General features: G+C 38.2%; 1 pseudogene; it reads left to right on the top strand.

The window, feature by feature from the left end:
• The first annotated feature begins 1,496 nt into the window (after nucleotides 1-1,496).
• Nucleotides 1,497-13,457, top strand: LOC116759150 (annotated as a pseudogene).
• Nucleotides 13,458-14,421: the final 964 nt, after the last annotated feature.

Below are 14,421 nucleotides of genomic sequence, written 5' to 3'. Positions count from 1 at the left end.
TGTTAATCAGTTTTGCCATGACATAAAAGTGTAACTTTGCAGACTGGTCCAGTATATGATGATTGTGTCCCACTAGAAGCAGCAGTTCATTTTATTAAACTGGAAAAGAAGGTGATTTGGCAAAAATTGTATTCTTTCCAGGTTGTGTTGACTGCCTGGGAAACACCTTTTTCATTATTCTTCTTGTGGTAGCCTTAACAGTTTTCTAATAAGGTATACAAAGAAAATTTGACCAGGTGATATTATGTGCAAGTTAATAACATCTCTTTCTCCACCAAACCACCCTTTTACTTGAACAATTATATACTAATTTTATAAACACAAAGCATGTTATTTGGATAATGATGCCAGGGTAACTGCAACAAAATTGATGAATGTCTGAGTAGGAAAATTGAATTTATACCTGGTGCTATCTTTTTCTGGTGGTTTTGGATTCCTTGGGTTGCCCTTAGTATGTTTAGGTGTTTTAAATACCCTAAGAGTGTCTTGAATTTATTTTATCCAGAGTATAGATTCGTATTCCTCCAGTCAAGATGTGTTAAAAGCCTATTGCCTAATTTTCTTTAATTTTACAGAGAACAATAGACTAGCCACTAAGAACAGTTATTAAAAATTGTCAGTTTTCAACTTAAAATCTATGAACGTTTGGTATCTCCTTAAACGTTTGGGGAAAATTTTTTTTTCCCCCAGTTATATTTGCCTTATTTTAAAATTTGTTTTTATGTGTTATTTAAAATTTAGTAAGAATACAGTGTCCTAAATTCTAAAAATCATTTTTGTACTTTTTTTTTGCCTTGCCACAGTGAAGGCCAGCAGACATACACAAGAAGATGTTTGTTCTTTATACCAGGATTTGACAATGGACATGAGAACAGTTGCCATCTTGCCCAGCTTTGGCATAATCATACCATGTTTTCCTAACCAGTCAGTCAGATAAGTTGGAGGGGTAAACGTGAGGGGTTTTACATTTCTCTAGAAACTCCCAGATTGAGGCCTTTGTTTGCTTATTATGAGAAGGTGCTTGGTTAGTTTTCAAAGGAGGTTATAACCTTTGAAGGAGCTCTTCGTAGCCTGAGAAGTTATTTTATTTCTACTTAAAGAATCAGGTCTTTATAGTCTTACTTAGTTATTATGTGTTCATCCGTAAACATTTTCAACTCTAGAATTTGTGCTCAAGAAGTATAAGTGGTAATAATATCAAATACCACTTTAAATGGTGTTTAGCCCCAAAGAAGAGATAAATGTTGGAATTGCTGTAATATTTCAGATCACATCATTAATGAAATCACTGCATTTATACTGAGTGGTAACAATCATTGTTGCATATTTTTCCAATTACTTGAGAACCTTCTGTGTTTGGTTGCTGGAATGTTGCCATGGTCATGTTCTGTGCTGGGTATGGAGTGGTGCACTGTGGAATCAGTGGCAACCCAGGACACCCAGGCTTGGAATTAGGCTATCTGAGAAGTCTGCATTGTGTTGAAGCCACACTTGACATGGACCAGAAGGTTCTGAAGAAACTGGTGGATTCCATCTGTAATACTGTCAAGAGCTGTAAGTACTGACCACATATCCAGCACTGCCTGAACATATTCAATCAAATAGAGATGTTGGTAGACGTACTAGTTGGACCTTAACAAGTGCTTTGTAACCCCAGAAGTAGAGTTGCTCTATTTTCTATCTAATATTTTGGCCATTTAAAAAAAATAGTTAGCAAGTGAATGATTATCCCTGCACTTACACTGAAAATATTTTAATCATCAGATGTCCTAAAATATACTGCATACGTGGGAAGACTAGCATGAGAATTTACATGACATCATAAACGCTAAAGGATTATCAGCCAACCAAGTACTGATTTTATTAATGGTCTGAAATTTAACCAGAGATTCCAAAGTATAAAGGTGTACTTAGGCAACTTCCCTGAGTTCTCTGGCACAAAAGCCATAGAGGCAGTTGATTGCTGTACTTCACAGTATTGATAGAGGTACATAAGATAGTTCAAATGTTGAAGAAATATGGTGCTTTTGCACATGGCAAGTGTTTATTAAAGCAAAGCTAATTTAACAGATTTTTTTTGGGAATCCTTGCCCTGCCAGACCTTAAAAAGTAATCTTGTGAATCTTTGTTTCTCAAGCCTGGCCACAAGCAATCCTGACTGATAATTCTAAGAATTTGTTTTTATACTTTAAGGAAATTACTTTTATTTCAGCCGGCTTTACAGCCTCATTATTGGGTGCTTCCATTTTCCATTGTGTGACCTTGGCAGGATAGTCACCACCTTGTCTGAGAATCTCATTGTGGGCATAATTCAGTTTTTTCTTTTCTCAGTTGGATTTTAAATGATCTAAGCTCCTCAAGCACTTCTGGGCCTTGTTTTCCCATCGTGCTGTCATACTACCCTTTAAAATCCATCCGGCAGATTTAGCCAATATTGAATATAGTAAGAAATGCCTGCTGTCATGTGCTATTTTCTTAACAGCCTGAGTTTTATAACATTCAAAAGGAAATTTTGCATGCTTTAAAAATCTGACTCCTCTCCCCATCCTAATGAAATTATTTTTAGCAGTGTCTGCTACCCATATGTGTGTTTAATACCGTTATTTGTTATTTGAAAGCAGTTTCTGAAATAGTCTGTAGATATGAGTATGTAATACTTGATGAGACCCATATCCCTTGTAGTCTTCTACAAAGAAGATAACTTATAGCTGTTTGAAAAAAGGAATAAGTTGCATTCCTTTCTTTTTCCAAAGTTTTTGACACTTAACTGATTCTTAAGTTATTGTTGAAAGTTCAGGCCCTAAATACTGAAACATAGCTATTGACCAGTATAGCCAGATTACTAGATTTCTAACAGCTGATGTTTATTGAGCTCTTCATTGGCAAGACAGTGCAAAATGCTTTATGTTCATCATCTTTATTCTCAAAACAAACCCAGTGAGGTAGGGGATGTTATCCATGTTTTCAGGTGAGGAAACCTCGTCTTAGATTGTTTGTGTAAAGCTAACAGTGGACTTTTCTTGTTGAGGCCAAGCTAGTCTGATGCAGAGTCTGCACTCAGTGTTTATTTTTCAAATTAATCCTATTGATCAGCATTATAGTCCCTCATGGTCTTTCTGTACAGTGTTTTCCCATAGTAAGGGGACTATTAAAATTTGTCCAAATCACTTTAGTTCTTGAGTCCTTCTAGTTGAGACCAGGATAGACACTGGTCCTCTCATGACTAGAATTTGGTTATTAATGGGTAGGAGAGGGAAGGACTAAAAAGCTAGTGCTGCCTTGACCTTCTCAAGAAGGGACTGTCTGTATTTCTCTTGGTGTACAAAGTTCTAATAATTGCTCTATGCGGCAGAAAGTTGACGTGATTTTTCCTGGGCTTTGCTTTAGAGCTTCTTGTTAGTCCCTCATGTGCCACATGGCCTCTTTCAGTCCAAGCCACTACCATTGCATACTCTCCTCTCAGATCCTCAGCCGGTTTATCCTCAGTCCAGTAGCTACATTTGACTATTCAAATGTAAATTAAAATTAGGTAGAACTTAAAATCCAGTTTTGGTCACACAAACCATTTTTCAGGGCTTAGCAGCCACATGTGGGTTGTGACTACCAAATTGGACAGCACAGACAGAGAATATTTCCATCATCTCGGAAAGTTCTGTTAGACAATGCTGCTCTGGAGTCATGCAAATAAATCTATTTCCTGTTCCAAATAATAGCCCTAATCTGGTGGGAGAGGCAGATAATTACCTCAGGGTATAGTACATGGCTTCATGGTGTGTGTAACCTATGTGTTCTCATAGGGCCCCATGCTTAGTTTAATGCTCTGCTAACACTGACTTTAATTTTTTAAATAAGGGGCCTGCATTTTCATTTTGCATTGGCCCCACAAATTCTGTAGTTGACACTGGCCACATACCTCTTATTTGTAGTATGGTAGGAATATTTCCACCATCAGAATCACCTAAAGGTTTATACTGAAGATGTAGATCCTGGAGTACCACCCTTAGTATAGTAAAAAATAATCTCTGGAAGTGGGGCCAGGCGTCCAGATTGTTAGCTCTGTGTGTTCTTAGACACTGAAGTTTGAGGGTCCTGATCAGAATTGTCTTTTCCACTTGAAACTTCAGTTCTGCCAGCCAAATGTCAGTCCCAGTTTGACTGATGGTGAGTTGGGAATTGACCCAGTCTTTTTCACACAGATTGTCATTTTTATACTTAGGTACATTAACGAACTTTTTTAAAGATAAGCGAAGAACTTTAAAATTATTCCTAGTAATTTCGTGTGGTTTGATTCAACTGATCATTTTGGCTTCTCAGTGTTACTCTGGAGCTTGACTCTCATCCAGCGTATTCCTTAACTTCTCCAGTTTACAAGTGATTGCTTATCATTTATTTAGCAAAACATGTAATCGAGAGCCTTCCACTGTACTAGGCAACTACTGGTTACTGAATAGATATTAACATAAGAATAAGAGATTTTGCTAAAATCCCAAGGTATTTTGTGAACTGCATTTCTCTGATCCATTCTTATCAAGTAGAGGAAATAGTTAAATGTAGTATGATTTGACCTTGTGAATTCATGAGCCTGTCTTTTCTGAGCACTCATGAGTTTTTAATACAACTGATCATCTCCTTTAGGACTCAGCCCAGGACCACCTAAGGGCCCATTAGTCCAGTATTTGGCTTTTTTCTGTATTTGTGAGACCTAACATGGGCCACGATGTGTGCATACGTAGGTTAGTGTACGTACATATTTCCTAGCTATGTCTACTAAACAGGCTTAGAAATATTAGCACCCCAATAGTGATAAGCATACCCAGTGACTAGACCTTGGTTTCTAAATACCAAACTAATAAAAGAACCAGATTCCTTGAAAAAATAGCTGAACAGAGCATAAAGGAAAAACCTACACTACTCCTGCTTTAACACTACTACAATACTCACAGTTCTCCAACTGTGTGGGGGTTTCTCCCAGCAAACAATTCTCTGTGACATCAGCTGGGTGTCCCTACAATTTAACTCAATTCTGACACTACCTGGAGAGTGTCAGGTTCTACCGGTTAAGAGTTCAGTCCTACAAGACTGCTTCTCACCAGATGCCAATCACAAGTCCAGGTTGTTACCTATGCTTCTGACCAACTGGCTATCAATCAGATGTTCCCACGACCCCCTCTCGTGTGTTCAGTTAGTTTGCTGGAGCAGCTTACGGAACTCAGGAAAGCAGTTTACTCTCTAGATTACCAGTTTATTGTAAAAGGATATAATTGGGAATAGCCAGATGGAAGAGATGCATAGGGCAAGGTATGTGGTAAGGGGTGTAGTTTCCAGGCTCTCTCCAGGCACCTTTGTGTGGTCACCAACCCAGAAGCATTCTTTGGGGATTTTGATGGAAGCTTTATCACATAGGCATGATAGATCATTAACTCAATTTCCAGCCCCCCTCTGGAGAAGGGGTGGGGGCAGGACTAAAAGTTCCAAGCTTTTGAACATAGCTTGGTTTTTCTGGTGACCAGCTCCCGTCCAGGAACAACCAACAGTCACCTCATTAGAACAAAAGACGTTGCTATCAACAAGGAAATGGCTAAGGGATTTAGGAGCTCTGTGCCGGGAACCAAGGGCAGAGACCTATTTTTTTTTTTTCCTGTTATCTCACGCAGGGATAATACAAGATGAAGCCTGGCAAGTAGTTGCCAGAAAGCAAGGCAGTGTTGCAAAAGCAAAAGGATGACGGTATGTGAAAGAGGAGGTCAACTTGAAAAATCCAATGGCCAAAGCTGAAAACAATTTGGGCAGCAAAATTAGTAGCACAGTATTGGTCTAAAATAAATATATGTGACTGCATACTGAAAGAATTGAATAAATAAATGGAAAAGAGACAAATCTTCCTTAGAATAAATTAATAGTATAAATACTTTCCTAAGAAGTGGAACTTAATTCCTTTTACCTTGAGAGACCTGGCTTCTAAAGAATAGGTGATGGAAAGGGAAAGTAGTATCAATAGATTCAGTGGAGAAACCTGTAGACTCACTTAACCGAAGTGATCGAGGTTATCAGCAGTGATTGGTCATGTTATTGATAATACCGTGTATCTCCTGATACCTGACAAGAACAGCACTTGTAGTATTCTTTACCAAAACACAGTCTAATGAGGAAAACGTTAGGCAAACCTAAATTGAACGTACGCAAAATAAAAAATGTCAAGGTCATAAAAAGGATTAAGACTGAAAACTCACAGGTTGGTGGAGATATGACAACCAAATGGATCTGGATAGGATCCTAGAACAAAAAAAAGGACATTAGTGGAAAAACTGGTAAAATCTGTAATTTAGTTAATAATAAATGTGCCAACGTTAGTGTTTTTAGTTTTTTTTGTTTGGTTTTGTTTTTAACTTATTTTTGGCTGTGTTGGGTCTTCGTTGCTCCGCACCAGGCTTTCTCTAGGTGCGGTGAGCGGGGGCTACTCTTTGTTGCAGTGTGCAACGGGCTTCTCATTGCGGTGCTTGCTCTTGTTGCAGAGCACTGGCTCTAGGCGCACGGGCTTCAGTAGTTGTGGCACGAGGGCTCAGTAGTTGGGGCTCAACGGGCTCTAGAGTGCAGGCTCAGTAGTTAGTGGTGCATGGGCTTAGTTGCTCCGCGGCATGTGGGATCTTCCCAGACCAGGGCTCGAACCCATTGTCCCCTGCATTGGCAGACGGATTCTTAACCACTGCGCCACCAGGGAAGCTAGTGTTTTAGTTTTGACAAATGCACCATGGTTGTGGTGTTAACATAAGATGTTAACAGGGAAAAACAGCGGAGAACCCTACTATTGCATCTCTTACGTAAATTAAAATTATTCCAAGCTAAAAAGTTTAATAAATAACACGGGCCAATCTCTAACATATCAACACCATTCTCATTACCCACAAATTCTCAAGTATCATTTACAGTGGTTCCTTGACCACATGTGTAAGGTCTTTAGATATAATGAATGGTGAGCTGTATGGATAAAACTCAGAAAAATTTACTGGCTTCTGCAGATTATGTCTAAAATCCTTGATTGTTTTGTTTGATGACTTGTCAAGTATTTAACACAGAGCAGCTGCTGACTCTGAAACCTCGCTTTCTTCGGGGATCCATTTTCACAATGCTGTTGCACTCAGATGTTGATTCTCCATCAGAGTTGAGCAAGGCTAGTTTCAGGAAAGCATTAATATACTATGCACTCCATGCAATGTGTCCACACCTGAGGTCTTTTTTCTTCATATTCCATAAAAGAAAAAAAAAACACTTTCCAAGTTTTTGTCCTCAGAGCACCCCTCTATGACCAAGTCTTGAAAAGTCACATTGCTTTATTTCCACCATACTCTTGGTTAAATAGTCAAAAAATTCTCCTAGTTTCAAGTGAAGGAGACACAAACCCCATCTTTCTAAAGGAGGGGTATCAAAAGTCTATTGTAAGAAGAGCATATGAGATGGGATAGATTGTTTTAAAATCGTCTTTGGGAAATACAACCTGTCACATCTGGATTCGCCATTCGTAAGTAGGTTTCAAGAATCTACTGCCAAAGTGATCTTCCTTAAATGCAAATCTGATCCTGTTAACTTGCCAGCCAAAATTTTTCAGTAATCCCTCGTAAAGTCAAACAATTCTGCCCCTGGCCACACCAAACTTTGTGGCTCTCGCGAACATGCCTCCCTGCCTTCAAGCTGCCTCCTCTAGCAAATGCTTACTCTTTGATGGCTTTAGCTCAAGTGACACCTCTTCCTGGAGGCCCCTTCATTAATCTCTTGTCGCCTCCCCCCTGTTGATGATGCCTTTCTTTGGGTCACATACCAAAACACCTCAAGCCTAGTGTTTGTGATACTTCATTCACTTTATCTCTTGCCAAAGTGTAATAACTTTGAGGGCAGCAACCATGGTGTATTCATTGCCTGGTTCATGGCAGGCCCTTAATAAATGCTTATTCGATGGATAAAAAATTACATTAATGTCAAATTTGGAGCTATGTGTGAAGCCTGAGAATCTAATTCAGTTCATAAAATAATATTACTAGGTACCTTTGTAATCGCTTATTCTATAGATTTATCAGACATTACCCAGAAGAGTCAAGTAATTCTCTGACCATATTAGAAACCCTAATGATAAACTGCATATTTGCTAGGGGTTCTCATTGGTTTCAGATGGGTAACTTGAAATCATCTCAAAGAAAAAAATCTAAAAATATGTCTTTGCCCCCACGTCCCCCGCCCCGCCAAAAAAAAAAAGGGAGGGAGGAAAAGGAAGAGAAAAAAATAGTAATAATAACCAGCTTTCCCTCCTAACTCTTTTAGTTCTCTCAAATAATCTTTAATTCATAGCATCAGACTTTTAGAACCTGAAGGAATCTCAGCGATCATCTAGGATAATACCCAAATTTTATAGTTGAGGACTTGAGGCATAAACAAGCTGAATTGTCCTAAGTCTGCTATATAGGATAAGAAATGGAAGTGGAACCCAGATACTTAAGTCTAGCCAAGCCACGAAGCCTAATCCCTTAGTTTTCAGTCCTGACAATGCATTAGAATCACTGTGTGCTGCTTAAGCAGCATCTCAGGCTCCCTACCTGCTTTCTGACTTCATTTCCACCTCCCTAGCCCAAAGCCCTATCACTCCAAGCCTGGCTTCTATGCTTCAGTTTTCCCCTTCAATACAACTTCACCAGGTGTGTTTCTTAAACCACTCCTCAGCCCTTAGAGCATAGAAGAATCCGCTGAGCTCTTGTTTCAAAGCTAACCCCTAGGCCCACTGTTAGCAATTCTGATTTAGGAGGTCTGGGGCAAGGCCTGATAATCTGCATATTTAACAAGTATTTAACAAGCCCTGAGGGGGGATGATTTTGACGCAGAGGGTCCAAAGGTGACACCATGAGAAACCCTGCTCCAGTAAAATAAATGTTAATCCTCTGACTAGGTATTCAAGGCCCTCTACCATCAGCCTGTCCTCTTCAATCTTGCTTTTCACTTCTTCCCTACTTGCTGTGCTCCCAATAAAACATGTTCTACCTCAACCCCAATTCTTCCTCTTTCCTTTACTCATGTTATTCCTCTTCCTGGAAGTCCCCACTTCTTTACCACCTTCAATACATTCCTTCCTGTATAAATACTATACATTCTTCAAGGCCCATTTCGAAGTCTACTCCCATGAAAAAAAGCACAACTCTTCTTTCCCATACTGATTCCTCTTTATATGTCTATAGTGGTGAGTGTTATACCACATAATTTATTATTTATAATTAGAGTTCTAAGTAAAGCCTGTCTTGATTGTGTGAGCTCTTAAGTAGCAAGTCCATGTCATACTTTTTTTTTTTTTTTTTTTTGGCTGTGTTGGGTCTTCAGTGCTGCGCAGGCTTTCTCTAGCTGTGGTGAGCAGGGGCTACTCCGTTGCGGTGCGCGGGCTTCTCATCGCAGTGGCTTCTCTTGTTGCGGAGCACGAGCTCTAGGTGCGCGGGCTTCAGTAGTTGTGGCGCACGGCTTAGTTGCTCCGCGGCATGTGGGATCTTTCCAGAGCGGGGATCGAACCCATGTCCCCTGCATTGGCAGGCGGATTCTTAACCACTGCACCACCAAGGAAGTCCCTGTCACACTTTTTAAAATCACTAGAGCATCTAGAATCATAGGAACAAAATAGCTGCTTAGTAAAATATATTTAATTGGGTTGGAGAACTCAATGGTTAAATCTAAGTTGTATTTATTTGTATTTTCATTTTACAGTAAAAAAAAGTGAAGTAGAGTGTCTCATAAGAATTTTTCACAGCGTGGTGGAAAGAGCTGTTGTAAGACTTGATAACACTGGACTAGATCATAACACATTTCGAGCCATCCTGCACAGCATATTTGGAATGACTGATGATATGCTAATGAATAGGGGGTAAGAAGTCATGGAGACTGAAATGGGCCAAGCTGAGATGACAAATATGTATATATTTATTTATATATATATGTTAATACCAGAATTAGAAAGATGATTCTGGTAGTGCTACCAATTTAAAACAGTAAATTTGATTTGATTGTGAGGATAGTTTTTAATATAAACTCACTCAGAATTTCATATTTCATAGCTATACCACTTTGAGAAAGAACCAGTAATGACCTAAATAAGCTAGCAGTATTGATTTTTTTTAAAAAGATAAGCTTGTGCTTTCAGTTGTCTTTGGAGTCATATGCTGTGTAGACATGTAAATTATTTACTTCTTCACAAAAAAAAATGAGAATTACTCATTATATTGAAAAAAAGCAATGAAACAATTTATTTTCAGAATAGGAAATTTAATGTGATCCAGTCAGTTTCACTCACAGATTTTTAGTGTTCAACTTGATATGTCTTGATGTATGTATACACCATTGAAACCATAACCATAATGAAAATAATTAATATATCCATCACCCCCAAAAGAGTCAATAATATTTTATAGGATAATTCTAAGATTTCACTGGTAATTTAAAAAATAATGTGTTATTTGGTAATTTTAGGTATTATACAACTTCTTTACAACAGGATTTTGCCACTCTTTAGAATAAAAATTATCACATTGAATTATCTCTACTGTTGGTCTTTTTTTGCTGATAGTAACTGTACAAAACATCACAAGTGAAGCTCATAATTGACCATGGAGGAGAATGGCTTCTTTCTATAAAAATCTGTTGAAAATACATTTCCAGTAATATTGACTCTTTCAAGAAAGATTGTGTCAAAAAACTTTTTTCCCCCTCATTTTGGGAGGAAAGAGTTTTTTAAATCTCTTCATAATACTCTTGCATTATAAAATAGCTATAAATTACTATACACTTACACGTTCTTTTTCTTTCAGTATTTTTTGCATTTGACAAAGACATAACTACATAAATGTAAAAGAGTGTGTTAAAGGAGTATCAGTGTTTCTTTGAGGGACTTTTGAAGAAAAGCTGAAGTGTAAGATTTCTATGTTATTATTAACTTAGTAATATATATTGTCAATTTTGTATTAGTTAATCCTTATATTTATTTATTTTGGCTGCGTTGGGTCTTCGTTGCTGCTCGTGGGCTTTCTCTAGTTGTGCTGAGCAGGGGCCACTCTTCACTGTTGTACGCGGGCTTCTCATTGTGGTGGTCTCTCTGTGCGGGGCACGGGCTCTAGGCACGTGGGCTTCAGTTGTGACACACAGGCTCAGTAGTTTGTGGCTGGTGGGCTCTAGAGCACAGGCTCAGTAATTGTGGCGTGTCCCCTGCATTGGCAGGTGGACCCTCAACCACTGCGCCACCAGCGAAGTTCCTAAATATTTTTTTTAATATAAATTCATTGTTCTCTATATCTCCTTTGCAAAAATAGTTCATGAGAGTTAAAAAAACAAAAACAAACACAGATGAAATGGGTGGCCTATTTTATAGGAGAGTCCCTAGATCCGGAGTCTCCAAACACCTTCCTTCACTAGTTCTGTAATACCCCAGTGTCACCAGGATGGCTCTTCGGCTTAAGGCCCAGGCGAAGGACAGCAACTGAAGTTCAGGACATGTGCCAACTCTGATCAGCTGGCAAGGCTGAGGTTTCTGGGGCTGCCTCTGGCTCAGCAGAAAATGGCCTTGAATATGGGGCAGCATATAGTTCACAGTGAGGCTATTCCTTGTCTTTCCATCAGAGAAAATGTGAGGGATTGACGCAAAACACGATAAAAACACACAACCCCTCAGACACCAATACTCTAGTGTTAGACTAAAAAGAGAGGAAAGAAGGCTGAGACAGTGAAAGAAGAAAGAAGGCTGAGACAGTGGAAGCCCAGAGGAAGGAGAGTTATAAAGGGAGTTTCCTACAGAAAAGGACCAGGGATTCCAAAGACAAAGATCTCCCAGTTCACAATTTTGTAGGAACAGCTCTGCCTCACCTCACCCTTTCCATTGATGTGACGTCTATTATCTGTGTTTTACACCTCCTGTGCCAGGATTTGGGGTGTGAAACCCTGGAAAGAGAATAGGAACAATTTTAAGTAGCAGTTTTCAAGGGAGCAAATTGCTTAAAGTGTCAAATTACTTAAGAAAAGAATGCAGAGTTCTGAGTATATAAGGAAATTTTTATCCCTTCTTGTTCTTCCACTTGAATTTGGATTTGGGATGTTCAAAAGATCTCTAAATTAAACACACGTTTCAAAAATGATAGTAACATTTTAAAAACTCACCAACTTTATTTGACATTTATGACTTTTTTGTTTCTCTGTTTTGTGGGGGGGGGTTCCTTTTTTCTTTTCTTTTTTTTTTTTTTTTGCTTTTTTTAAAAAATTGAAGTATATTTGGCATACATTACATAATTCTTTTTTTTTCTCCTTACAACATTATGTGCTTTTCTTCCCCCACTTTTCTCCAATCTAATTTTTCACGGGATAACACGTATATATAGTTGTCACTTAAGTTTCTTATAGTTGCAGTGTTCTTATACAAAAGGTCTCACTGAGAAATGAAAAGTTAAGTTTCGTGGTTGTAAATTCTTGTGAAAGTGGTTGTGACATAATGCAGCTAGACATGATTGAATAGCATCACACTATCAAGAATTTTTTCCTCCTCTAATCCCACTTCCTAAAAATGTTTCATATACATTTCAAGATATGTTAATTTGGGGAAAATACTACTTCTAGTAGGGTTGTGTCACAAACTCATATATGCTATATATTGGAGAAATGCAACAAAAGACAGAATTAATCTGATGCTTTGGAATTTTATACCTGGTTTTTTTCTCCCCTGCTTCGTCCCTTCCTATCTTGTCTCCTGCTCTCTCTCCCTCCCTCCCTCCCTCCCTGCCTTCCTTCCTGTCCTAAAACGTTTAACTAGATTACAAACTCCACAAGAACTCCTTCACTGTTATATTCCCAGGACCCGAGTAAGGTCATTTGTGGGATGAATGAGTGAACTGTAATAGTGCTTACACAGTGCAATGGAAGTCATGGAAATCACTCTCTAGGGAGAGATGGATCATTTTGGATAATGCAGATGAGTAGACCCAAGGAAGTGACAGACTCACTACCCAAATATATTGAAAAATGTTCTTTGTCCAATGATATAGTGAAGTGTACACACTAGTTTTTGGCACTCTATGTAAGAAGGACATTATAAACATTAAGATACACACATATTTATATGTATATGTGTGTATATATATATATATATGCACTATATATGTATGTGTAAATTCTTTTCTTTTCATATCCCCAGGGGTATTTACTCTTGTGGAAAGATTTATAAAATTCCTCCACTATGTAGAATATAGGTTGTATAAATTGTTTTTATCCCTTCTTTAATTACATATTGAAATAACTAAGGAGAAGACTAATGACATTTTAACTGTTCTTATCCAAGTCTTAATTATCGTATGCTTAAAAAGTCTGTTTTGAAGTTTACTGTTTCAATGGTGATGGTTACATTTCTCGAGGAGAAAACGTTTGACATGTTGAAACAGTCTACACCAACAGTCACCTGAGAAGAGACTGATGAGGAATAACGAGTTGGTGGATATAACACTGAAGAAAAATGGTAAGAAAAAAAAAAAACTGGTAATTCATTATATCTAATCAAAATGGATGTTAGATAAAGCTAAAGATGAAGAAATGATTTATTTCCATATGTAATGAACGTAACCATTATGAGGGCAGGAGTTTGTTCTCTGCTCTAGTCCATTGCCTAGAACAGTGCCTGGCTGATAGTGGCTACTTAAAAAATAATTTATGGAATGCCTGGGTGATTAAATGAATCACTACATTAAATGAATGTTTAATTTTATTATTTTAAAATATTTTACTATCAGTAAAACCTCATTATTTTGGGAGTGGGGTGACAGATTCAGTTCTTTTAAAATTGGATGCAAATGTAGTCTGTCTTAATGACTTTTGCTCTCTAATCCATTCTAAACATTCATCCATAAGTAATAACTTAATAATAAAAATAGTTTGTCCCTTATAAATTGTTACTATATGCCAAGCCCATCACAGACTTTAATTATATGAACTCATTTTATCCTCAGAACAACTCTATGCAAGTTGAACTATCAGCTATCTCTACTTTCCGCCAGATGAGACAAACTGAAGTGCAGATAGCTCTATACCAAGGTCATGATAGAAAATCGAGGTTGCTAGAATTCATCTTTCAATGAAACTAATAATACCTCTTTATTATGGACATAGTGATCTCTCTCTTTTCTTACTGTTGACCCTAAACTGGATACCAGTGAAGGTTTATGACTCTAAGGCGGCCCCGGGCCCCGGCTCACCCTCCATTACTTTGTAGTCTCAGGAAAGTAAACAGATGATGAGGTCTGCCGAGTCTCAGATTCAGCTAACACAGACTTCAGGATGTCCTCTTCCATTAGAAATACTTAAGAGCCATGGCTAAGGCTGAGGGTAGACTTCTTGAGAGACAGTATGCTTCCCACTACCACACCCACCCCC

Source organism: Phocoena sinus, chromosome 9 (assembly GCF_008692025.1).
Source record: "Phocoena sinus isolate mPhoSin1 chromosome 9, mPhoSin1.pri, whole genome shotgun sequence".
Classification (NCBI taxonomy): domain Eukaryota; kingdom Metazoa; phylum Chordata; class Mammalia; order Artiodactyla; family Phocoenidae; genus Phocoena; species Phocoena sinus.
Note: the sequence above shows the minus strand (reverse complement) of the source record. Positions and strands in the feature narration are given on the sequence as shown.